This window comes from Leptosomus discolor, chromosome 3 (assembly GCF_034619465.1).
Source record: "Leptosomus discolor isolate bLepDis1 chromosome 3, bLepDis1.hap2, whole genome shotgun sequence".
Taxonomy (NCBI): domain Eukaryota; kingdom Metazoa; phylum Chordata; class Aves; order Leptosomiformes; family Leptosomidae; genus Leptosomus; species Leptosomus discolor.
In genome coordinates this window covers 23,096,047-23,121,979 of record NC_141393.1, presented here as the reverse complement: position 1 = coordinate 23,121,979, position 25,933 = coordinate 23,096,047, and positions in this window count along the sequence as shown.

Here is a 25,933-nt window from a genome sequence, read left to right as displayed (position 1 = left end):
CCCCTCCCCTTCCCTTCCCTTCCCTCCCCTCCCCTCCCCTTCCCTTCCCTTCCCTTCCCTTCCCTTCCCTTCCCTTCCCTTCCCTTCCCTTCCCTTCCCTTCCCTTCCCTTCCCTTCCCTCCCCTTCCCTTCCCTTCCCTCCCCTTCCCTTCCCTTCCCTTCCCTTCCCTTCCCTTCCCTTCCCTTCCCTTCCCTTCCCTTCCCTTCCCTTCCCTTCCCTTCCCTTCCCTTCCCTTCCCTTCCCTTCCCTTCCCTTCCCTTCCCTTCCCTTCCCTTCCCTTCCCTTCCCTTCCCTTCCCTTCCCTTCCCTTCCCTTCCCTTCCCTTCCCTTCCCTTCCCTTCCCTTCCCTTCCCTTCCCTTCCCTTCCCTTCCCTTCCCTTCCCTTCCCTTCCCTTCCCTTCCCTTCCCTTCCCTTCCCTTCCCTTCCCTTCCCTTCCCTTCCCTTCTTCTCTTCTCCGTCCTCGCCCTCACCTCTCTTTTTCCTTGGTAAAAGTTATCCAACAACCCCAAATTTAGCAAAATAGAACATTTTCATTGGAAAAATCATTTAAATGAATAGAAAATCCCCAAACAATTCTATGGTTTGGTCTTTTTAAATGACTTCACATTGTTCACGTTCTTCACTTTGTTCTGTAACCTTTATTCTTCTGTCTCCTCATAAACTCTCATTCCACGGCTGTCTCACATGTCACAGCTATGTGTCTTTCACATCCGGCTGGTGTCTGACATCACTGAATGTTGCTTTAGAGAGCCATTATGACCTTCATGTGCTAATTCCATTGCAAGATCTGGTCCATATGTGGCAGCCTTTATCAGCCGAAGACTGCATCTTTACGATCTGTCTGTCTCATGTTTAATCTGCTTGAGGCAGTTCAGTGAACCTGTAAGATGAATGTTTTACCAACCAAAGCATCTGATTTTTCAGGTTAGCATCTTATGATTTGATATTCAGGCAACCTCTGTATACTCAATAAAGGTGCTTCGATTTGCTTTGAAACAAAATGTTTTCTAAAGTAGAATTTGTCATGTAGGAAACAGGGCTTATCAACTTATATAACAGTTGAGAAAAACATGAAACATCCCCACAACTTGATCCTCCATTTAGTGTGAAATCAACAGAGTGGAAACTAATAATTTTTCCTTCTGTGTATTTCCTAGACCTGTGCTTCTGTTTTTCAGTGGATTCTCCTGAGTTGTTGCTAAAAAGGAAAGGGTGATCTGTTTTGATTTTTGATTCTTTCAAAACTTTTTCATGAGTTTCTTAGTTAATCTTAACAACAGATTTTCTGGTCTCATTAACTTGCTGAGAAAAGATAATGACTTTAGCAAGGCAATAGTAAAGTGTAAAGAACATGCAAGACGTTTCTGCTGCAGAAGTTCTTTTAGTGTGAGAGACAGGTTCTGAGGTCTGTGTGATTAATAGACATAATTAGTTTACAAAGGCTGGAAAACAAGGTTATCTGATTTTGTGATTTACTCTACATCATCGCTGGCCAGAATCAATAAGATAATGATCAGCTTTTGCCTCAGTATAGGGTTGGAGAAGAGTGGCAGAGAAGAAGCTTTTCCCTTTGGTCACCAGACATATCATAGCTGAGAATTGTTAATGTTGGCCTTAGATGCTGTGGAGTGTCTTACTCACAGTACCTATGACTCATTGATTATTGAAAAGCAGCTGAAAGTCCATCTTCCAAGGCATACTTTATCATCTGCTGTAAGATGATGTGTTATTATGAGCCTTGAGGGTCAGTTTTGTGATATGTACAGAAGATATTTAAGTACAAACAAGGACTATGTGGCTCTGTTTCTTCAGGAGCCTTTGCAGAATACCAATATAACTGTAAAATAACTGTTGAAATACGAGTCTACACTGTTCATGACAGCATAGACCTCCTGGAATGCCTACTCTGAGCTTCTGAGCAAGCTATTGCTGAAGGAAGTCGTATTCAAACATAAAGCCGAGGATTATCATGCTAAGCATTGGAGACAGGAGAAAAAGATGTAGTAAAATAACTTAATGTAGGTAAATTCCAGGCCAACATCTGAGACATGAATGTCTCAGGAAATGAAGACTAGAAAGGATCTTCTGGATCACTAAATCAATCCTTTCATGTCCTGGGAACTCTATCGTGTTTAATGGTTGATGTGGCTGACCAGAGCACAGTTTGATTTGTGTTTTTCCTAAGTTTTATTTGCATTTGCATTTGAGGGGAAAAAGCAGCAGTCATTACAGATCCTAAATTTTGGCCTATTTGATGCAGAGCTACCACTTGACATGGCTAGGTAGAAGACAAAGATTTTCTGTTAAAAAGGAGACACGAAATTTTCACAAGACAATTCCTAAACAAAAAACAAAACCAAAACCTCTACGACTTGATGAATGCCAAGATCTGGTGATAATTTTTGGGCTAGCTGGTAAAAAGAGAGGGAAAAGATGTCGTATTTAACTCACATCAAATTTCAAGCATTCAGAAAATGTTCATGCTACATGATTTCTGTTACCTACATCCATTTACACAGTGTGTACCATGCTTTTCTGCTAAGTCATAAGAGCTTCCTTTTTTGATTCATTCCTATCCAGCTGAGTGCCTTGGGTTTGAATATGTCTGGGATATTTCAATTGTTAAAAGAAGTTCTTTCCTAAACCATGTGATGTGTGTGGGAGACGTTTATCATACATGCACAGTACTGCTGCATAACCATGCAAGCTCCATGCAAGCTCAGAGGGTACTGGGAGCCTTCTTGCTATCGAACCGTGACAGCTGATTCCTTGTGATTAACCAGCCATGGTCAACTGTATTACCTTATTTTATAAATTTGAATTTATTTACATTGCATTACTGTGTGCAGTGCTGGCTGGTATGTTTTGAAAATCTTACCCCGGGTCAGACAGGAGTCAAAGATCCTTTCTAAAGAAGGCTTTGAAACCCAAAGTCTTCAAGGATAGGACCTTTGTCAGCAGGGGTAAATGTGTCCACAATACTCTGCTTGCTCAAAGTAAGGGGAAGCTTAAGCGTACATCATAAAGAGCTGTATTGTCCACTAATAAAGTACTCTGTGCATGCAGCTGTCGTGTGAATTTTTTTTTAACAATCTTGAAGACTGTTTGAAGTATTTTGTAGAACAATTCTTGCAATGGTGAGAAATTTCCCCTGAATTATTCACTTGACAGCTGGAGATGCAGCTGTTAAAAACAGCTCTTTAGGAAGAAAAGAAATTAGAATGGGTAGGGAGAAAAATACTAATAAACCAAGGAAATGGGGAAAATGAAAAGAGTTTGTTTGAGTGAAAGAAGCGTGCGCAGCGGAAATGTGCTAAGGAATGTGCCCAGGAAAAGCCACATTTTTCAGCATTTTCTCCTCTTTTTTTTTTTCCTTCTGTAACTTGCACACATTCAGGAGAGGGGAAGCAAAAAGCAATTTATGCAGCTCAATATCAGATTGTGCTTTCCTGACGAGGTCTATCACCCTCAGAAGCTGTGAGTGTTTGGGAAGGTGGTGATGCTTGCAAATCAGCTAGCAATAGAAGCAACACTGAGAGATCTGACTTTTTTTAAATCAAAAAGGAAACAAAATACCAGACTCCATTTAGGGTGTTTTCATGTTGTGTTTTTTAAAGTATGGCATTACATTAACAAAATGGTACCTGGTTATTATTTATATTTCAGATGAAGCTGTTCATTTATAGGCCGTATTATTGATGTTATGGTAATACTTCAGAAATCAGTCAAGCTACTCTAGGTGATCCTGCTTTGGGGGGGGGGGTTGGACTAGATGATCTTTTGAGATCCCTTTGAACCCCTGACATTCTGTGATTCTGTGTGATTCTGTGAATTGTACTGTTAAGTAACAAATTCTCTCTTTCAGAATACTGTCAATGAGGCATAATGTGGTAGGTGTATCAAACAGGTCAACGGATAAAAAAGATGACTGGGGAAAAAAGCTGATGACAAAAGACACTTCGTTGATTAGGAAAGCAAAGCTCCAGCGAGGTAGCCCAACAAAAGGCTTGGTAAATCTCATACTATGATTCATATTCATAGGGAGCTGCAGCAAGCAAGTGAAGGGCATTACTTGGGACACAACTTACATATTAAAATGTAGAGCTTGGATCTCAGTAAGAAAGAGAGAACCCATAAATTTGTTAACTTTTTAAGTAAAAAGCCTCACGTGTAGGTGTTTGTAAAGAATTGTGCTAAAAGCATATTGCTGCTAGGACAAGTAGGTGAGGGTAAGAGGCCTTTACAGAAGAGAAACGCAGCTTTCTGATCCTGATGAGTTCAGATACTTCAACATGACACCTAAACTTCTAGCAGAGTTTAGAGAGAGGGAGGTGATTATATCCTGGTCATTCAAAATATTCTTGAGGCATTTTACTTGGAGTTTGTCTTTAGTTCTTCACTTTATTACAAAAATGACTCCACTACATTAAGAGATGTGCACTGGCAGGTATCTGGTATAACAAAATGAGAACTGAGCTTGACTGTATGCAACTATGAAGGTTATGTGCACTCTAGCTTGTTATATGAGCTGTTTGCGTGGTACTGCTGCAGAAGTTTATTTTCTCAGCATGTATATGTGATGTATTTTCTGCAAAACAATACTTATTTGGAAAATGAGCCATTCTCTCAAGTCCTTAATTATCTACCCTGGGTCTGTGGGTATCCTCACCACTCTTGTAGGGAAGACTACTGGCATGTACATGCAGCAGAAGCTCACACAGACAGTGAGCCTATGATTTAGAGCAGCCTTGCAGTAACCACGGGTTGTCATTGGGACTGGACTAAAAGAGGAAATGAGGAGATAGCCAAAAGCCTGTCAGTCGAGTGAGGAAAACCAACTAAATCCCCTGCACATAATTATAAAGCCCTGGATATTTTCACTGAATATCAATATATTGCTCAGGGAAAAGGTTCACGTTAGCAGTCATCAGCTTTCCACAACAGACAAAAGAGGTCCGTCTCACTCCAGGCTCACAATCATATTGTTCTCTGCCATCTGTCTCTATCAGCCTTTGTGGAAAGTCTTGTGCAGAGAGATGACACTGTTTCTTCAGCCAAATAATTGCTTATACTAGATAGCCTTAATGAGGAAAATTTGATACCCACGCTCCACTGGTGAAACCTAGTCTTTTGATCCTATACCTTTCATTGATTCTATAGTTGCCATTGCTAGGGCCACGAAATCACACTGTGTCCAGAAGACTGAGAAGACTGTTGGCAAGAGTGGAATGTTAGACTTCTATCTTCCCAAATAAGATGGAAAACTAAGAGCCTGCTCAGTGTGAGGTTTCTCTCACAGTGAAAGTCCCGCAAGAGATCTTCAGCAGAGCATTTTGTGTACTCCGTTCACTGAGGCTTTGGGTAGAATCCAGCTTTGCCTCTCCTAGACTGTCTGTGTCTGTGAATTTTGATTGCATTTTCCTACTGAAGTGCAGGGTCTAATTGTTACTTGGAGGAATACTGAGTCATTATTATATGGCTCATTTAGTCAATATGCCTCTAGTCATAAACCCACTGCCTCTACCTTCACTTCTTTAATCCTTACTTGTTTCTGCAATCTAATCTTATCTTTTCTCAGAGAAAACTGTTCCTTAAAACAGTTGACCCTTTGATTATTTTATGTTCCTGATGTTCTCAAGACCACAGGGATTGCACGGTGTTTACTTATCCAGCTACTAGGTGGAAGGACCTGTGGTGTTCCTTGAACATATGGTTCTGTTCCCAGTGAAGTAATCAGCCAAGTTCTCATTAGGTTTAGTGATATAGCATGGTATCCCAAAGACATAGCTTAACTTTTTCAGATCAACAGAGAATGATCATCCACCCAAACAGTCTAGATCTGATCGATCTGAAAAAGTGGCACAGAACTACTTTGGAAAGTGAAGCAAATGAAATAACTGTTTCAGGAGTAAGGCTTCTCCAAGAGTGGGCTATATTACATAGATTTTTTAAAACCTAGCATTGGTGCTAGTCTTTTGTGAAGGCAGCTTGGGATTCAGAAGAGAACTTCTCTAAAGAGGAAGGAAAGTACTTTTCTCTAAAAGGTTTTTCTCTCTCTTTTTTTTTTTTAAAAAAAAAAAAAATCCTTTTTTTCTGTGAGTTAAATTATTCTTTACTATAGTTTCAGCAAGGGTTTTGAGAGAATAAAATCTATTTTCTTGAACTTCAGCTATCTTTGAAAAACAATCACGATCTAATTCTAAAGGTGAATGAGCAGAGGGAAATTTGTAAAACATCCAATTGAGTAGGAATAATAGCTTCTCCTTCTGGCAAATATTTAGTTGAGAGACTCCTATTTTGACCTCTGAAACTGGAGGATCTCTTCTAGTTTCCTAAAGTTTTATTTTCATTACAAAGCATTTTACAAGAAATAGAAACAAATAGAAGTAGTACCTTGGGAAATACATGGAGACCATAGTTTGCTATCCAGTGATGTCAGTGATGGTCAATGCAATGCTAAGTCAGACTGGGGCCAAAAGCTCAGACAAGGAGCAGATGCGGGCCATGCTGGAAAACCAGAAGAGAGGATTCTGGGAAACAAAGCAATAGAAGTGCCTATCATTTCACACCCTGTCCCTGTTCAAAGGAGGTGTAAGGTGAATCTATACCAGATGTATAAAGTAGACTAAGTAGTCTACTAGAATGCTGAATAAGGGTGTTTATCAGGCAGAGGGGCAAACAGTTCACACATGTTCCTCACCCTCTCCCTCAGCTTATGCAGGCCAGCTCCTTGTTTTGAACAGATTTGCACCCAAGCCTCTTTTTCCTGTCTGGCACTTTGGTGCTTGTTAAGATCATTCCCTCTGTCTCACTTGCCATTGGGCCAGCTGCAGTCTGTGACCTTCTGGTTCTGCACAGGTTGCTGCATTTAGAAACAGCTCATGCTTTGGCATCAGTTCATCTTGCTCCCTTCTGGTTTGCTCAGAGGCCGAGAAATCTGGCAAATCTTTGTAACTCACACCTCCAACTGCAGCAACTGTAACAGATGCAAGCTTTACTTTCTCTGCCACTCTCAACTGCTGAATTGAGTTTAATTGGGGTTCTGCGGAAGTTGGAAGACTTTTTTTTCTTGTGTTTTGTGTGCATCTTGCTTGGCTGCTGAGACTCAGAAGGCAGTGGGTATCAGTCACAGAAAAGTCATAGCCTGTCCCTTTTCAGGGACAGCAGCAGGGCTCTGAATTCAAATTTGCTTCAAGGCATAGATGAATGCATGCCCCAACCTTGGGAGCAGCTGAATCAGCCTGGAACTGTTTTGCTTGTTTGACAAGATACTTTAACTAGATTTCTCTTTACTGCAACATTTTTAATAACGGGGAAGTGTGGAATACTTTTTCATTCTATTTTTATTTTTGATTGTCTAGAAATTGTATGATTATTGTTACATTTGAACTTCATATGCTCTCTAAACATGTATGGCTGGCATATCTTTGTATGCTCTGACATCAGATGGCGTGCTGGATAGTTACCACAAGTGAGGATCTGTTTACTCTTTCCTTAAAGCAGAAGTGTTAAATCTAATGTCGTGGATCAGTTTCAACTTGGATAGTTGATTGGTACCCAGTAAAATTCTGCTGTTCACTCAAGATAGCCATAATGTTATTTGTCTTCCTGTCTTAACCCATAGTTATGTTGTCTGTTGTTAAAGAGTTGCCTCTGCTCCAGCTCAAAGATGACTATGTTTCAGTAACAGATAAAGCAATTCTCAGCGAAAGTCTGTAAATCGGATTGCACTTACCTTGCAAGTAAATAAATGTAAAGCGCTGTTATCCTTCACACCCGTCTGAACCTTTATGGCAACAGGAGCACAGGCAGTGACTGAAGGGCTCGGCAGGTGCTGCTAGAGAACATCTGGTGAGCTGTGTTGAGACAGGCTTCCAAGTGGTGCTTTCTCGTGGAACTCTTAGAGTTACATGCTCTGTTAGAGTTAGTGTTAGAGATTATTTTTATATGCATAAATAATGAAGAGGAATTATCTCAGCAGGAACACAGTTTGTGCACAAAGACACATAGAATGAGCATTCCTGCTGAGCTCATCTTAAGGTCTGTTTCTAGGACCATTCTTTCCTTATCACTATATATCCTGCAAGAAGAATTACTTTCAATTCTGGGTGCAGGCTCAGATAGACCAGTGAATGTAACTGCCCAAAGAAGGTGGATATTGATAAATCATCTCAGAAATTGAGGGAAAGCTAGAAGTAGGGAATTTCAGAAACAAGATGAGAAAAGTAAAAGAAAGAAAACAGGAAAATAAAAATACGGAAGGAATCATGTTAGTTTCTGATCTCAAAAATATAAATGCAAGCACTGATTCTGTTACTTTTAGTCATGATGTTTATGGTAGGACTAGTATCCATGTAGGAATGCTGTTTCAAACCCAAAAATGTTATTAGGTGTGCCACAGGAAATCTGCACCTCAGATGGTTGATATCCTGATATGAAAGGCTTTGTATGGAGAAATCTCATCCAAATCTAATCACGTACCTAAATCACATAAATGATTGGCTCAAAGAAGGCTTGAAGAAGGCTTTTGTGCCTGAAAACTTTCCTGCCTCTTTTTTTCCACCTTCTCCCTAGTTTTATTAGATGGATTAACAAGAGGTATTGCCTCTGCCTACAGATTTTGCCTTGTTCAAATTACTTGTAACTGGTCAAGGTAGTTAATGTACAAGTTGATCAGTGCTGTGAAAACCCTGAGCTCTGCTCTGCTTCCAAAGCAGTTGCATCACAATTGCAGTTGTGGTGAATGACACAACTGATAGCACACTGCTGGGTGGGAAGTACTGGAAGATTGTCCTTCATAGTTTCCCAACTGGTATAATCACCACAGCGCAAGTTAGATCAACAGAACTGTATTGGTTTGTACTGGCTACTATTTTAAATAGCTTGTGAAGTTCTTTGAGAGGAAAGGGACCGGGAAAAAAATTAAAAAGTTAAGTTATCAAATATAGCATCGTGATTTTCCCAAGTCTTAAAAATCCCAATGGAAAAGCTACATGGGAGATGTAAGACCAAAAAAAAAGCACTAGAAAGCTTTTTCTGTTTAAGATGTTATGCCTGTTAGGATAACTTAATTAACTGTTTAGAGCCATTAAAAAGCCTACACAAGAATGTAATGAAAATTGCTCCATGAGACATTCTGGGGTTGGATCAGAATTCCAAAAATCTAATATGGCTCCTGTCTGTGCTGCAAAATGCAATTTATTAAAAAAATTAGTGGTAAAGGATACTACAAATTAGATCAGTCTGACAGCAACAGACAGATAATGCTTCTCCTCCACTGCCTCTTCCCACTTGTGTTTTTAGAATAGACTTTGAAAGAAGGCATACTTGCAATAAAAAATTTATAACAACACACTAGGATGAATTTGGTTATTGCACCACAAATATATTTGTATTCAGTGTTCCTGGATTGTCATAATGAACAAAATAACTGTCAAGATTTTTTTGAGCCTTGTATCCTGTTGAGATTAACTTGATTAGATATTTGTTTAAAATAGAGGCTGACAGCTAACGCTGTTAGTAAAATACACTTTTTTAACAGAAAAAAAGAACTTGAAAGAAAATCTGTACAAGCTGTCTTTGGTTTTACAATGATATTTGAACCCTTATCTGTATTTAGGGTACCTACAAGCCCTTTTCTTCTCTAAATCCCTCTCTGCTATTGTTTAATCTGAATACCTTCTTGAGTTTTTTAAATATGCACATGCCTTTTGAGCTGCCCAGTACTGCAGATCCATAATCAGGTTAAGTTGATAAACCCTGATATTACTTTACCTTTTATTTGAATCTGATACTCAGCCTTACTTCCACACCGTTCCCCCCACTTGCTTGAGATCCCATTTTGGCATTAGCATTTGTGGATGTGACATGAACTACAACAAGTTATAATTAACTTCTTTTTTTCTCTTGAAAATAATTTCCTTGATCCAGATGACTCATTGCTATATACACTGCTGCACTGGCACAAGGGAGGGAGGAGATATGGGAAATGAACAATTGGAAAAAGGCGTCCAAGAAGACCCTCTGCTTGCAGCAGCAGTGATGGCTTATATCAGCTCAAGCAGTTCTTGGAACTACAGTCTAAATTAATTTCAGTAAGCCACATGAAGTGTAGTTATAAGGCCCAGCCTAATGCATCTTTGGTACTATTGGGGAGAGATCCTACTCCACCCTGCTATTTCACCCTTCTCCTCTTTCCAGGCACAGCCATGTCTTTCTTGAGCTGCCTTTGGTGCCTGCCAGACTCAGCAGTGACCCAATTTAAATTCCTAAACCAGCAGTCACTTGTGCTAGCAAGAGAAAGCAAATGGATTTCTGGAGGTTACAGAGCTGAACTGCCTCAGAAATGGGCCCGATAAGCACCAGAACTGGTATAAAGAAGGGGGTAGGATCATGTAATCAAGAGAAGGAACAAGTACGCCCCTTTTGACAAGGGGGGAGATGCTACATTGCCTCAAAAATAATGGGCACAAATAAACTATTATATTAAACATTCCCAGGAACATTCCCAGACAATCAGGCCAACTGGCACACAATGGCCCATTGACCGTGCTAACAAACTCTCGTAAACTCCAAAACAGGCTGGCTGAGTGCAAACTGCCTATTGGGAAACGTCCCTGGAATAAGCTGCACTTGGGAGACAGTTAGTTATGACCTGCCAAAATTGTAGCAGGCAATGTTTTAATAGTATGGATGGTCAGGTTCCAGTGCCTGGGAATGTTCCCAGATGCTTTACATGTAGCCAGTGTGTCTAAAACTGTAGGAACCCGGATCCTTAAATACTAGAGTTTTACCCAATAGCTTGATGCCCCCAAATCTTGGTGTACTCTCTTGGGGTTCTGGAGTTGCTTATGTTGGAACCCATACATAAAAGGAACAGTTTAAGCACTGGTATCCTGACAGTTTTGGTGACTTTTATTCTGCTTTTCCTATGAGTTTTGCTTATATTAGGTATTCACATGCTTAAGCTTGTCTGTCTAGATCCAGAAAAGTATTCCAAATGCTGAAAGAAACCTCTCTGACCAGTAGAGTGTCCATATTCTAATTTGAATTTTTTTTTTTTTTTTTTACATAGTCTAGGCAATTGTCTGGTTTCTCAGCATCCTTTTCCTTAAGTTGTTAAATATTTCAGTAGGTTAAATGTGGAGCTGGAGAGTACCAGTAGGCGACAACATCAGCTACTACAAATGATCTGAGGTCTTCCAACTTTTTGAAGTGTCATTAAGACACATGTAACTTAGCTACATGTGAGTACACTAAGCATGCATTAAGCTGTTTTCCCACTGATGTTCCTGAATGATGTAGCTCACTGAGTCCCTATCCTACTGCAGCAGGAAGCAGCACTGTGGGCAGATCTTTCAGAAGATGGTGACCTTCTACGTGTCTTTGCAATTCATGTCACCACTTGACTTTCAAGACCTCATCAGCTTCAAGTGTAGCTGTTTTCAGGTGTTTTCAAATGAGAGAGAAATTGTTTGATTAGAATATAGTCCTATCAGTATGAGAAGGAAAGGTCGTCCTTTGCTATAAGATGTCTTCCTTACCTGGTATCTTTATATATTTATCCAAATAAATAAAGCTTGAAAAGCAGGAAAGATGCATTCTAGCAGGGCCTGACTAAGCCTGTACTTCATCACCCATATTTTCCCATTGTTATATGCAAATTTGCATGGGAAGTAAGCTGTTCTAAACTGGTTAATCAGGACAACATCCTAACTTCCACCAATTTGTATGCCAAACTCAAATAACTTTCCTGCTGGTAGAGTTGGAAAGGCCAGCCCTGGAAAAACAGGGAACAAGATAACAACAAGGGAGATCATGTTGTTCACTGAGTCTGTATCTGCTTTGTGTGAGAAGGACAAAGGATAGCTGTCTATTACTGCTTCCCCTGACTAGGGACTCAGAGAGTTGCCAGCTCTTATCGTTTCAGCACCAGTCTCACACAGGAGTCTTGCCAGGAGCAGAAGGGAGAGTACATAGGGTCAGCACATGTACAGTACCGATCCAGTTGGAGATTCAAAGTTGTCTCTGGGCAGTCTAGCAAAGACCAGTGCAACCCAACTGCAGTCTCTCAGGGGCTTGGAACACCATTACATGCCATTAGTTCAGTATGAGGATGCCCCCTCCTACTCTCCTCCCTGTCACAGCTTTAAAAATTTCAGATTTTTTTTTTTCCTGATGAAGGTCTGCTGTCAGGAACAGGAGTTAGGCATGGTCATTCGTTCAATTTCAATGACTGACACGGCTGTCAAAATCTCTTATGAACTGTGACCTACTTTGACTCAGACTAGTAGTTGTAGTTGTATATTTTCAGGGTCTACTGAGGAGCTGTTATGTTGTACTGCTAAAAATAGGAGCAATCTCACATTTTAACCATGGGTTAAACTAGATGACAGTATGTGCTGGCTGAAACTGTGATCTTGGTTTTGCTGCAGTGAGTGATCTTATTATTTTTCTTTTCAGATCTTTAAAGAAAAGAAATTAAAAGTGAGATGAACTTCTGATGATATAAATGATCCTACCTACCCCCTCTATCCTTGTGCTCCCTTGGTTTTTCATTGACAATCCAGTAAAGCAAATTCAGGTACCTCTGTCTCTTTATCACTGTGTGTGTTTTTTACGTACGTTTCTGTTTATGAGGAGCTTTCTGCAGGAGTTAAATGTAAGAAAATTTTGATTTTTAAGATCTGATTAATGGGAAAAGCATGTAGATAGCAAGAGAGGTATCCTTGGTTCAAAAACTTATTTTCTAAATGAGACAAACTCAAGATGGGATACAAACTGACATGTTCAGATTCAACAAAACCAAGAGTGTATTTAACTTTATTTCTGTTGTAGTTTCAAATGAATTTGTCATATATTTTTCATTTGACTCAGGATCTCAGCTAAGACATGATGATGTCAACAGCAGACCCTTCTTCACTCTCAAAAGACATGTCGCAAGGCTATAATGCTACCATTTCATTTATCACTGAACACTTGTATTCTTTATGACAGCTTCATTTCCCTTTTTAAACCTCCCTTTTGTCAAATTCTGTTCTCAGTATAAATCATCGGTCTTACACCTTGTGTAATGCTGTATCTTAGTGCTTTGCAGAAGTGGGGCTGTTGGTATGGTCTGGTTAGTAGCCTGTTCTGATTTATGGTAATCCAGAATAATGGTCAGCACCAAGCTACCACGATAAAAACATCTGGCGAAAGAAAGATGAAGAGACATGGGGCATGCAGAACAGAGATAATATTTTGCGTGCTCCAAATGTAAGGCCATTTGAGGGCCATAGGACAACAGAGAAATGACAAGCCTCAAGACTGCACATACCACTCATTTGTGGGAATATTCAGAAGAATTTAAAGTGCAATGCAGCCAGTTAGTCAGCAGAATAAATGTAAGGTGATCACAAAATCTTCTGTATAGTACAAGCCGCTGTTTGTGAGACAGAAAGGATTTCAAGAAATGTAATGGACCAGATAGGGTCTCTCTACCCCTCAGCTTGCTGCTTAGTTCCTGCAGTATGTACAATAATGTAACCATTAGATCAAAAATGTAATCAGGCAGCTGTAAGTGGAGCTAGAGGCTGTGTTACCCATCCAGAAAGGCTACAATAGTTATTCCTCAGTCACGATGCCAGGCTCATCCCCAGAAATGGAAGAATTTAGATCATTATCTTTCAGATGATATGTAAAACTAGTTTTGGCTCTGATTTTCTAAGATTATTTGACCTCACGTGCCAGGCTAAATTCTTACTAGGGTTGCCAAAAGCCTGTCTTTCAGATTCCCTGTGCATCTGGTGAGAGTTATGACATTTTATTTTTTAATTTTTTTTCCTTTCCCTGAATTTTTGTGTGGTGCTCCAGGGAGCTGACAGAGAGCTGCTGTGTTTCTGTGTTAAAATGACTGGATTCCAAGCTTGGGAGAAGCAATTTACATGAACTGATCCATCAGTTACCCACAGTCCTCTCTTTAGTCTCATTTGGTTGTTTAATAGGAGTGGAACCCTTATACAGGTACTGAAATATGCTTGTTATAATATGCTTCTGTAGAACATGCCATTACAGGTCATTATTTAAAAGCCATTCTTCACATACATCTTGAAGCCTTTTAAGTCAGTTAAAACACAGAAGTCGTAAAAAAAAAAAAAAAGACTAAAATATCCCTGCTGTGACTTTTTCATACTCTGTGGGCTGGATTATACAATCCCCACTTTCACCTGCTGTCTTCCAGGTTCTCAGATAATAGTTCACACAGCAGCTCTGAGGTATCTCACGGCTCTACCTTTTTCTTTTGGTGACAAGGGGCAGGGAACTCTCAGCCTCCTGTGGATTAGCCTGTATGACTTTTTCTACAGTGTATTCTCTTTCCAGCTGACCCTTGCCACAGCTAGCGGAGTTCTCTCCACACCTTTCCAAAATGTATTTGAAGTAGATTAAAAGCAAAGTGTTGAGCTGTTCTATAAATATGAAGCTAACTTTGTAGCCAGAATAGAAACTCTTGGATGCTATGGAGAAGGACTTTGAAACACTTTTAATGTGTCCATAAATCGAATGAGCAGCTCATAGAAGTTCTCTGTATCCTCTGGGAAAGACTATCTGCCTTGGTAAGGCATCACCTGCATTTGAGCTGCCAAATGCTCTTAGTCACGCTAGGCATTTCTTGGCTGTCTGACTGGTACTGAGCAAGCCAGTCTTCTCCTCTGAGCCTTCTCTTCTCCCAGCTGAGTAGTCCCAGCTATCTTGGCCTTCCCTTATAGAAGAGATGCTCTAGTCCCTTCATCATCTTCGTGGCCCTTTGCTAGACTGTCTCCAGTATGTACATCCCTGTCTCTCTCTTGAATGGACGCAGTACTCCGGGTGTGGCCTCACTAGCCTTAAACAGAGAAGAAGGAAGATCAAATCCCTTGACCTGCAGGTAACATTCCTCCTAATACAGCCCAGGATACCATTATCCTTCTTGGCAGAAAGGACACATTGCAGGCTCAGGTTCAACTTGGTGTCCACCACAACCCCCGGGTCCTATTATGCAAAGGTTAGTAATTAATTGCTAAGTGGTATTACTTTACCAACTTTCCTCTGAAATAGATGCCTGTGTCAATAAATATGTGTAGACAATAACTGAGAAAATAAATAAGACTGACTAGATGCAGGCACAAGTATACTGGTGACTGCAGAGTTAGGTATGAGTGAGGTCCCCTCCTAGACTTCCTGTGATAAACTTTTCGGCATTGCAAATCATGGCCTTAGGCCTGAAGCTGTGGAAACAGTTTTCACTTCCCTCACAATAATGAAGTTCTGTCCCTGAGAACAGGTTTATTGTTTGCACTGAAAGCAACAGATCTTGCTTAGGACACAGGTTGGGAAGACAGAATTTTTTTTGTCTATTATTCACATAAATTTTAATATGATCCTTTTACTAGGAAAAAAAATAAGTAACTGGTAACATTATCCTAGGTGAAAATCCCAGTGCAGACAGGGCTATTGTAGACATGACCTCTGCTAGCTGACTTCTGAAGTTGTGGTCATTGAAAATACAGGTGACAAAGTGCTAGTGTTATGCAAGAGTAGTACTGAAGAGGTCACTTGTGGTTATCAGAGTGAACCACATCGGTTTCTTCATCAGCAAAGCTAGATTGAGAGGTTTCATCCTGTCCCTTCTGCTGGCTTCCCTGTCCTCAGTTTGCTGCTCTTTCAGCTAGGCTGATACCAACTTTTGCAAAGTGTGCTGTATATCATAGAAACATAGAATCATTTTGGTTGGAAAAGACCTTTAAGATCATCAGGTCCAACCATTATCCTGACACCACCAAGCCCACCACTAACCCATGTCCCTAAGCACCACATCTGTACATCTTTTGAACACCTCCAGGGATGGTGACTCCACCACCTCCCTAGGCAGCCTCTTCCAATGCCTAACCACTCTTTCAGTAAAGAAATTTTTCCTAATATCCAATCTAAATCTCCCCTGGCACAGCTTGAGGCCATTTCCTCTTGTCCTGTCATGAGTTACTTGGGAGAAGAGACCAGTACCGGCCTCACTACATTTTCCTTTTCAGTAGCTGTAGAGAGCAATAAGGTCTCCTCTCAGCCTCCTCTTCACCAGGCTAAACAACCTCGGTTCCCTCAGGTGTGCCTCATAAGACATGTTTTCCAGACCCCTCACCAGCTTTGTTGCCTTTCTCTGGACCTGCTGCAGGACCTCAACGTCTTTCCTGTACTGTGGCGCCCAAAACTGGACACAGTACTCAAGGTGTGGTCTCACCAGTGCTGAGTGCACAGGCACAACCACTTCCCTACTCCTGCTGGTCATGCTTTTTCTGATACAGGCTAGGATGCTCCTAATCATAATGCCTTCTGCCCCTTTTATGTTGTTTCATTTCTAAATGATAAAAGAATAAATAATTTTTTTTATGATAGTACCATTGTTCTGAGGAAATGTAGTTTGTGTAAGGAGCCCTGGTAATGTTGGTCCTTTAGCTTATGCCCAGATTATGGACCTTGTTAGAAAGTGGGACCAAGACTTTCGTGGTCACGCTGTTCTCTGCTGGCACAGTGGAGGTGCAGAGCAGCAAGTGACATGTTGATGTGTGGCATGGCTTGGGATGCTGCCTTCTGCATTAGCTGTACCTTCAGAAGGGTGATTGCTTTCTCAACTATAAGGACTTGCCAATCTCAATGAACTTAGTCTAGTGAACTCTGACTTTGTGACTTTCTTCCATAGATCAATCTTTTCAAGAGACTCTGCCTCATGCAAAGTCAACCAGTGGTTTCTGTAGAGTTCCAGTTCCTACAATTCTCTGATTTCTTAAATCCCCAGGTTATCCAAATGTAATTGCAGCCTTTGGAGCAGGACTCTGGGCCATCCCTATGTGGCAGCAGAGAGACAGAAAGCACCTGTCAAGAACAGTGAAGTGGTTTCTTTGCTGTTGTCTCCAGGCACAGACAAAACCATGTGGTGTTCTGGCTTTCACAGAATCAGGCTAAGTATTTACACAGCCTATGATATTGAATTTCCAACAGTGTCCTCTTCTGAACTATACAGTTAAAGAAGAGAGCAATTGATGTTGAACACTTCAGCCAACATCTCAGTCTGCCATGCTTGCCTTCCTACTCTTTTTTCTATTGTACAGAATCTTTCTGTTTTCTCAGAGCTGGGTGCAGACCACAGGAACAAACATAGCCCAAGTCATAATTTGAAACATTTGCTTGTTCCTTTTAGGTATTCTGACAAATGAACTTACAAGCAGAGATGTACGGGAAGTAGTTCTTTTTCCTGTTGGAAAAACTGAAGGTAAATCATGAAAAGCAAATGATGATTTTGTGAACATGAACATTAGCCCTGCAAACCTGATTTTAAGACTTACACCATTGTAATGAGGGAACAGAAACAGAAAGTAATTTGTAGGCTCAGTCAAAACCAGCCAACACTTCTAGAGCTTTGTAAACTTGAGTGCTTATAGATAAGCTGAAGGCCAAGATTTAGTCCTGAAGTCTGCAATGAGTAATCCTGCACAATAGATACACATGAAATAATGAAGTGTTCCTGGGAAAATTGGGGTAGAAAAAAATCCATGTTTGTCAAAGAATTTGCCATTAAGAATAACCTTCTCATTACACCTTCCTCAGCCTAATGGTCTGCTATAGCTTTTCTCATCTGTAAGTGTCCATCATGTGCTCTTCCAGAAAGTTCTTCCTCAGTGGGAAATGCAGCAAAACTTCTGTGCCAGCACTGCAAGTAATGTTTGTAAGAAAAGGGGTAAAAAATAGCTTGTCCAGCTGAAGCCATCTGGGGAATATAGGTAGTCAGACTTGTAATTTTCCAACCTGGAAAGTCGCCAGGATGCTGGTGCTTTAATCTCTCTTCTGGTGACATGACAAATGAAGGTGGCCAAGAGCGGAGAAGAGATAAAGCAAACAAAGATGTAGGTTGTTGTAGCCTCATAAAATACACAGTAAAGTAGATATATGTTGGCATGATCCCACTATTTTGCTGTGCTTTATTTCAGCTGTAGGTGAATTAGAACATAAAAAGATGAATAACGTAATTTTTTCTATGTGTATCTCAACTAGCTGAGGGTGGCCATGAGGAGTTAAATAGGCAGAGAAAGTGTCTACATGTTGGACAGAGCCTTCTGGCCTGTCTGAAATCACCCAACAGTTCAGGTGGCAGGGCTAAAACAACCAGCTCACTGAGTGGCTGTTCTGGACAGTTTGTCCTGCAGGCAATACTGAGAAAGGGGAGAAGGATGCTAGCTATACAGCAAGCTGCCAGTGGAGAGCAAGCACTGTTTGGTCTTGACCAGCTGGTGTAGAAGGGCTCTTAGACATAGTATGCTGCTTCTTTAATCAGCCAGTGACCTCATTAGAACTTAATAGGCCTGAGACTGCAGGGATGGCTTTTGACTCTACTGCTTTGTTGAGGTGATGTACAGGAATTATGTTAATACTGCATTGACATTACTAGGAACTCAGAAGCCTAACCAAGAGAATAGGCAACTTGACTCCTTATTGTTTTGCTAGCACCGTACCATTCCAAAACTTTCAGAGTACCTATGCCAAACCACTTATTATATAGGAGAAGGGAGTTTGTTGACATGCTGTATGTAGTTTGGAGTTTACATTTAATAGGGGAGCAGACAGAAAATTCGATAGCTGTAAATGGCTCCAAGAAAAGACTGAAGTAATTCAGGAGAATCAGGTACTGATGACTTCATAGGGTAGTTTCAGAGACATCAACACACAGTACCGAACACTCTCTGAGGTACCCTTATATGAATAGGAAGAATGATCCTCTGTGTAAGACATTACTTGGACTGTCTACACAAGTGTTTTCTTTAGAATTGATGTTGGATTCCTCAGTAAGATAGCAAAGGGACAAAGTTTCTACTAAATTTGCAAGTTTTTCTGTATTAGCTAGTCCACAGGAGTGATATTTCCTTCACTTTGTGTTTGTGAATAAACTACTGTATATGAGCTAATTACCTTAGGCTCTCTTTCCAGACAGGGAAACAAAACAGGCACTGTTAGGATGCAAGTCATTTAATCTGAAATTGGTCAAATAATAAGAAAGATGGTGGTTCACTTTCCTTTACAGTTCTCTGTGGTTGGCCTCTGTCTTGGGTTAGGTATGGTTGGTCACTAAACAGATGCTATTAAACCCCTCTCCCTTCCCAGAAGGGCAAGGGAGAGACAATAAGGAAGAGAGACTTCCAGATTGGAAAAGAAAACTAAAATAGCTTTAATGAAACAATAACAATAAAAGAAAATATAATACTAAAAATAAGAAAATAATCAAATATATACAAATATATACAAACCCAATACCAAACCAAACCCACTTGCTGACTATACATCATCACTGATGATGCAGTGCTAGCACTAGGAAAGTCCCAGGCTGGACTCAGTAGCAGAGAGGAACCAGATTCAGGAGCTGTATTCAGGAACAGGATTCAGCAACACGTGGATGGGGATCAAGGACAGAAGAAATGACAACAAACTGAATCATCCTTGGATGCCGGCCATAGAAGAATAGGACTTAACCCTTGTGATCCCTCAACTTTATACTGAGTATGACATATATGGAATGGAATACTTTGTTGGTCAGTTTTGAGTCACCTGTCCTGTCTGCTCCTCCCTGCAGCTGCGACCTTTTTACTTAGTTACGACCCTTTCACTTATGGCACTTCAACATGGGGCACAAGATTTGGCAGTGACCTTGGTTTCTATAGGAGAAAGATAAGTGAGATCCTTTCTGCACAGCATGCCTTGGCAGTAGCTATAAACATCAAGTGCTGTCACTACTAGAAGCAGACACTGTCTGGAAAAACATGCTGTTGATTTCGGAAAGTGCAGTTACTTTGAAGAGACTTATCTGAAAAGAAAAATCACTGAATAGAATTAGTTCTGTTCTTGCTCAAACTGGGACAGCCTCTAACATGTGAACTAAGGGGAGGATTTCTCTCTTTTTGGGTGTTTCCAAGAGCTGACATCCTATTATGTTCCTTAATTCCATCTATCCAGAGTAGCTTTTCTGCTCTTTGTAATATTTTCATGGAAGCTTCAAAAGTCTATGAAGTATATTTCCTGTGATTTTCCTAATGTTATCATATCTACATCTTATGAAGTCTGGACTCTTTCTGACAGCAAGCCTTTCATAGAAATCACATACAACATATGACACTGGCTCTCTAAATGATAGGCTTACCATTTAGCATGTATTTTTCTGTATAACTTTCCTCTCTAGCTTACGCAAATTTTAGAGGCTCATAGGTCATCATAGGTCCTATTGTTCTTGGACTTTATAGTCTCAGATAGAGAGATAATTCCTGCCATGGACTGACTGCAGTCTGAATCATTGAAACTTCTCCTACAGTTATAGGAAAAGGAAAGTGATGAAGAATTGTGTCAGTGTTATATTTTGTGATTGTTTCAGTAGTAATCATGACTATTCTTTTTAACTGCAGGATATACAAAATATGAGTAGGACATCATGAGAGAAAAGGAATAGAAATGTTAAGGAGGGGAAGATGCACAACACATCACTTACCAGGCATGATATTATGTACATGTAAGTTATTTATGTATAAAGAAAATGTGATGCCACTGTTATTTCTTCTCTGTTACCAGTGAGACAATGCCCTGAAGGTGCTGAATAGTGAAAATTAAATTTAAATGTGAAGTTAAAATCTTTATCAAATTCAGGTGGAGTATTTACTACTGTAAGGCGTTCTAAACAGAATTTCTAGCAAAAGTGATAGAGCTTATGATCCCTATCCTCTCCCTGGAAGGGACTAAAGCTGCTGTAATTTGTGGGCATATCTACATGCTGCACATGGAACTTGGTGAAGTTATCCATTTTAAATGGGCTGGAACATCCACATCCTTTACAACAAAAAATATTTCTGTGCCAAAAGACAGCCATATTAGTGGAGCCTCCTTATGTCTGAAGTAGCAAGACTAGGCTGCCAGCAAATCTGGTTAACTCAAGGACAGTTTCGCATTAATGTTGTTTTTAAGTTTAGAACTTGTGCAGATGTTACTCAATATTGCTGTCTTGTGTAGGGACATACTTTACTCACACAAACATGTCCAGTTTTCCTGCTCAGCTGCTGAGAATTCTGTTTCATTATGTATGAAAGCGAGAGAAAGAACAATACAAACTGTCTGACTTGCATTGCTTAATTGTATCTTAGCAGTTCCTATTTTAACAGTTTAAATTTATTTGCAAAGTCACATACCCCAGCAGAGCCTTTTACTCTTCTGAAGAAGAGCTGTCATGGATATCCACTTATGGGAGGAGTTGTTGCTTTGTGCATAGCTTATTCTTTTTTTAGTGCCAGAGATAACATTTATCAGCAATTTCATCATAATAAGTTGCCTTAGTGGCTCTTGCCTGCAGTTTTCCTTCCTGCCTTTTTGTCACAAGTACTACTGATTGGCATATTTCTGCTTTTACCCTACGGATTTATTGATGATACTATCAATCTTACTCAGGAAGGATGACAGCTCAGAATTAGACTCACTTTCTTGGCAGCTTTTGTAGCTAGCCTTCAGGAAAGTGATAGCTCCAGACCTTTGTCAAATGCCCAGCGATGTGGATCCCAAAAGACAGCTTTCAGGTTCTAGACCTGAAAGTCTTAAGCATCAAGCTATTAGAAAATTTTGTGTGTGGGTAGTATGTTTGGAACCCTTTTCCTAGCAAGGCAACTGCCATTTAAAGCTAAACATAATTGTTAGACTAAACTGCACTGCCTCCCTTTAAAAAAAGTGTTAGCTGGCATTCGATCTTTCGTCCATTAATCATTAATAGTGCTGACTACCCATATGTCCAAAAGTTAAAAACATTTAGGCTATGAGATATGTCTGTCTCCCAATAGTAAAAACAGAAAAAACAAATAATACCTTCAAGTGTCATTGAATATGTAGGGTCCTGATTACACTAGGCAATTAGTTAGCTTCAAACCATAACAACTTTCTCAATTGATTCTGAAAGAGGACTTTATCATCGTTTTCAAAGAGATGTTTTCCAGACCAGAAGTTAATTTTTATAGGCACATATTGTTTGGCTGATTCTTTCTTCCGTGTCTTATTGCTACACTTGAAAGCTTGCCTACAGAAAAGAAATTCCCACTAATCCATAAAAGATGTTTATATTAGCATATAAGCATATTGTATATAGTATATAAGCATATAGTATATTGGCATACACCCAAGTAAACTCTACATATGGATGTTATGTATTTACTTAAAGATAATACCTAATTGAATTGTGATTGCATTTATAACACTATATAATACATGAAAGACTGCTTTCAGCAGTCTCAATCTCTAAATGATAGACCAACAGAGTCCAGAGAGCAGTGGGGCACAGGTCTGGGAACAAGAAAGAACGGGGTTTGTGTAGACTAGAGGAAAAAAGACCAAGGGAAAATACGATAAATATCTTTCAAGTTTCATATATTTGAGAATATACGTTCTTCAAGTATCTAGCAAGAAGTTACAAAGAAGAACTTACGATGTCTACTGTGGAAGTGAGGATTAAATGTCAGTTTAGGTAAAATCTTTCTAACTGCAAGGGTAGTTATGAAACAGAATGGATTCGTTAAGGAGGTTGTGCGATCAAATGTTGGATGTTGTTATGAAAAGGTTAAACAAACTTATACTGAGAATGGTTTGAGGATGGATGATCTTTTCTTAGGCCATAGAGAGAAAATATCCTCCCAAGTCCCCTCCCTCCCCATGCACCCTGTTCTATTTTGAATAATTTTCTGATTTCTTTGATAGACTGATTTAAACAAGAATGACCTATACTTGTGAACGTACAGACTTGACTAATTGATAAGTAAGATATTTCAATTCTGTTTGTTACCTACTAAAATAGTTAAATTATAACAAATCTTATTGTGGATGCACTGCAGTAGATCCAGAATCAGAATAGTTTGGCTTGGAAGAGACCTTTAAAGGTCATCTAGTCCAACTGCCCTTGCAATAGGCAGAGACGTCTTCAACTAGATCAGAGCCCCATCCAGACTGACCTTGAATGTTTCCAGGGATGGGGCATCTACCACCTCTCTGGGCAGCCCCAGCGTTTCACCACCCTCATTGTAAAAAAATTCTCTCTTATATTTAGTCTGAATTTACTCTCCTTTAGTTTAAAACCACTACCCCTTGTCCTGTTGCAACAGGCCTTACATCTGTCCCCATCTTTCTTATAAACCCCCTTTAAGTATTGAAAGACTGCAATAAGGTCTCCCCAGAGCCTTCTCTTCTCCAGGCTAAACAACTTGGGGTTTCTTATGCTGCTGTAATATATTCTACTTACCATGGGGAAAGTATTATGATGGACTAGCTATGTTTCCATGATTACAGCTGTACCCATGCTGGGAGCAAGCATATTGCCTTTCACTGACTAGTATAGTTAAAACAGCATATTATTTGTATGCATAAACTTGAAGATTGCTTTTGTACTGCCTACGTTATGTAGAGGGTCTATAATAAAAGTTGCCCTAAGGAAAGATGACATTTTCCCACTTCAGGGAACAGCTGACAAGAAACACGGTATGGTGCTCACCGCAGTGAGGTTAAGATATGAATTCCAGCTTTCAAGCAGCTCATGGAGTAGTTGGTAAGGATTATATTTTATCTTATCATTGAATATAGAAACTATTTGTTGCACAGTTTTTAGTAACAACAGCTGCTTAAAAACATTATTCTGTTCGTAGATTCTTTTGCAAGGTATCTACAAAAATGTTCTTAAAATGGTAGATAAAGGGCTGAGAATAAATTGTTCAAGGAGACCTAACCTTAACTATGGAAAAACTTGGTTCTATTTAAAAACAAAGACATTAAATTATTGGAAGGAAAAGGGAAATAATACAGCTGCAAAAGAATTCAGCGTAGATTTTGACTGGAGAACAGTCTTATTGGCAGATAAATTTTAAAATAAAATTTTAATTGCAAGTGCATTTGATTCCAAATGGAAGCTGATACTGAATTACCACCAGGAAATGTCTGGCTTGGCTATATCTGAATTCTCATATACTTAAACTATGAATGGCAACCCAAAATTCAGATGCTTCTGACTGTGAATATTACAGTACCTATCCATCCAAATATCTATTAAAAATTCCTGATGTATGGGACAAAACCATATTGTTCCTTACTTTGTGTTATTCACACGTAACATGGTGTTTCCAAAACGTGGCTGAAGTTAAATTCTTACTGTATTTAGTAAAGACCATAAGAACTAAGGCTTAGAGGCAGCTATGGATGGAGCCAAGTTGTGACATTCAGAGGAAGAGATGATACTTGAGTCTGTGCTTATTTTAACAGAGTATTCTGCACCTAAAGCCTGCAATGAAAAATCACCATTGATCTCAGTCAATGGACAGGGTCAAATCTATGAAAGTCTATGCATGAGAAAGAAAACCTAAGATTTTTTAGGACTAGGTACAGATCTCAGTTTACTCTCACTTAGGAAAAAGTGTAGTGGCACACAGGATCCAGCCTCCCCAAGCAGATGGTGAAAACTGTTGATGTAACATCTCCTTTCACAAATCTAGCAGAAAGACTAGTTGAAGATGTTACTGAGGGAAGAAGAGTCCTAATCATGCAAGGCAATGTGGAGATTTTAAGCTGATAAGGCAGCTTTATGGAGCAGTTTTGGGGAGACTCAGATAGTAAACTAAGTCATCTGGAACTGCTATTCAATCCACCACTGATTACAGACAGTGCTTAGGCTCCTGATGTGACTATTTCAGCTGGGAAACAGAAGTGAAAGGTGTTGAATCCAAGCCATTATATTCAGCCAGGTAGGATTCAATGTGGCACAATTTATTCTTAAATTATTTTGCTAACTATCGTCGTTTGTTGTAGTTTTTAAATATACAGTGATGAGTTTAGAAAAAAGCCTTATGTAGATAGACTTAGTCACTGGTGGAAACAAGATCTGGGAGAATATTTATTGGAGGATTTTTTTTTTTTTCTCTGTTCTGAATTATCCATGAACATAACATTGTTCTGGAAGTTGTTAATGACTGTCATAGGGTGGGTCTTTGATATATTCACAGTTACAGACCAGGTTAGAGCTGACAAATGTGCAAAGCAGCTTTCTTTCAGGATCTTTGGAGGAGCGATTAAGCTATTCAAGCAATGAGTTAGAGGAAGACTCTATCTTTGGGCTCCACCCAAAGTAACAAGCAAATATCTAGACTTTGGTGGTATGTAATGTTTGACAAGTGCTATGGCAAAGGGGTATATTAGCAAGTTACGAATGTACCAGAAATTAAAGGCAAAGAAAAGTATGTCATTGTGAAGGAATAGAAGTAATTTCTGCCTCAATTTATTAGACAGCAGACTCAGAAGCTATGAGGAAAAAACCTGTGTGTTCTTCAAGTTTGGAAGCATAGGAGTATAGTAAACCATATTTTGACTTGTTTTCTATTTTTGTCACGTGAATAGGAATGGCATAGCAGAACCCCAAAATATGTTGTTTGGAATGAGTAGAACAGTATTTTCTCAGATTTAATTTCCCAGTAATTATTGTTCTAGGTTCTTTGAGGAAAACTAACCTGCTCAAAGATTTAATTGCTTCCTTTTAAGTTATTTGGTGAATTATTTGAAAAGTTGTTTTCAGAAGTCAGATTATTTTTTTATTTTGGCTGGATTAGCGGTGATTTTAGAACCTGTTTCTTGGTGCAAATACTCAGGATTTTATTGTTCTGATTTGTATTCTGTAAGCATTTATCTTCATTTAAAATTCTCTGTTTGCATGAAGATTTCTTCCAGTAAACCAACTTCCTAGAATATTTGCAGGAGGCAAATGCAGCAGGGTCATTAAAGAGTCCAAATAAGTTAACTTAAAAATGAAAACAAATACAGCAAATGCCTGGCCTTGCTTCCCCTGTGCTGATGAAGTTGCTAAATGAGAAGAAGCCTAACAG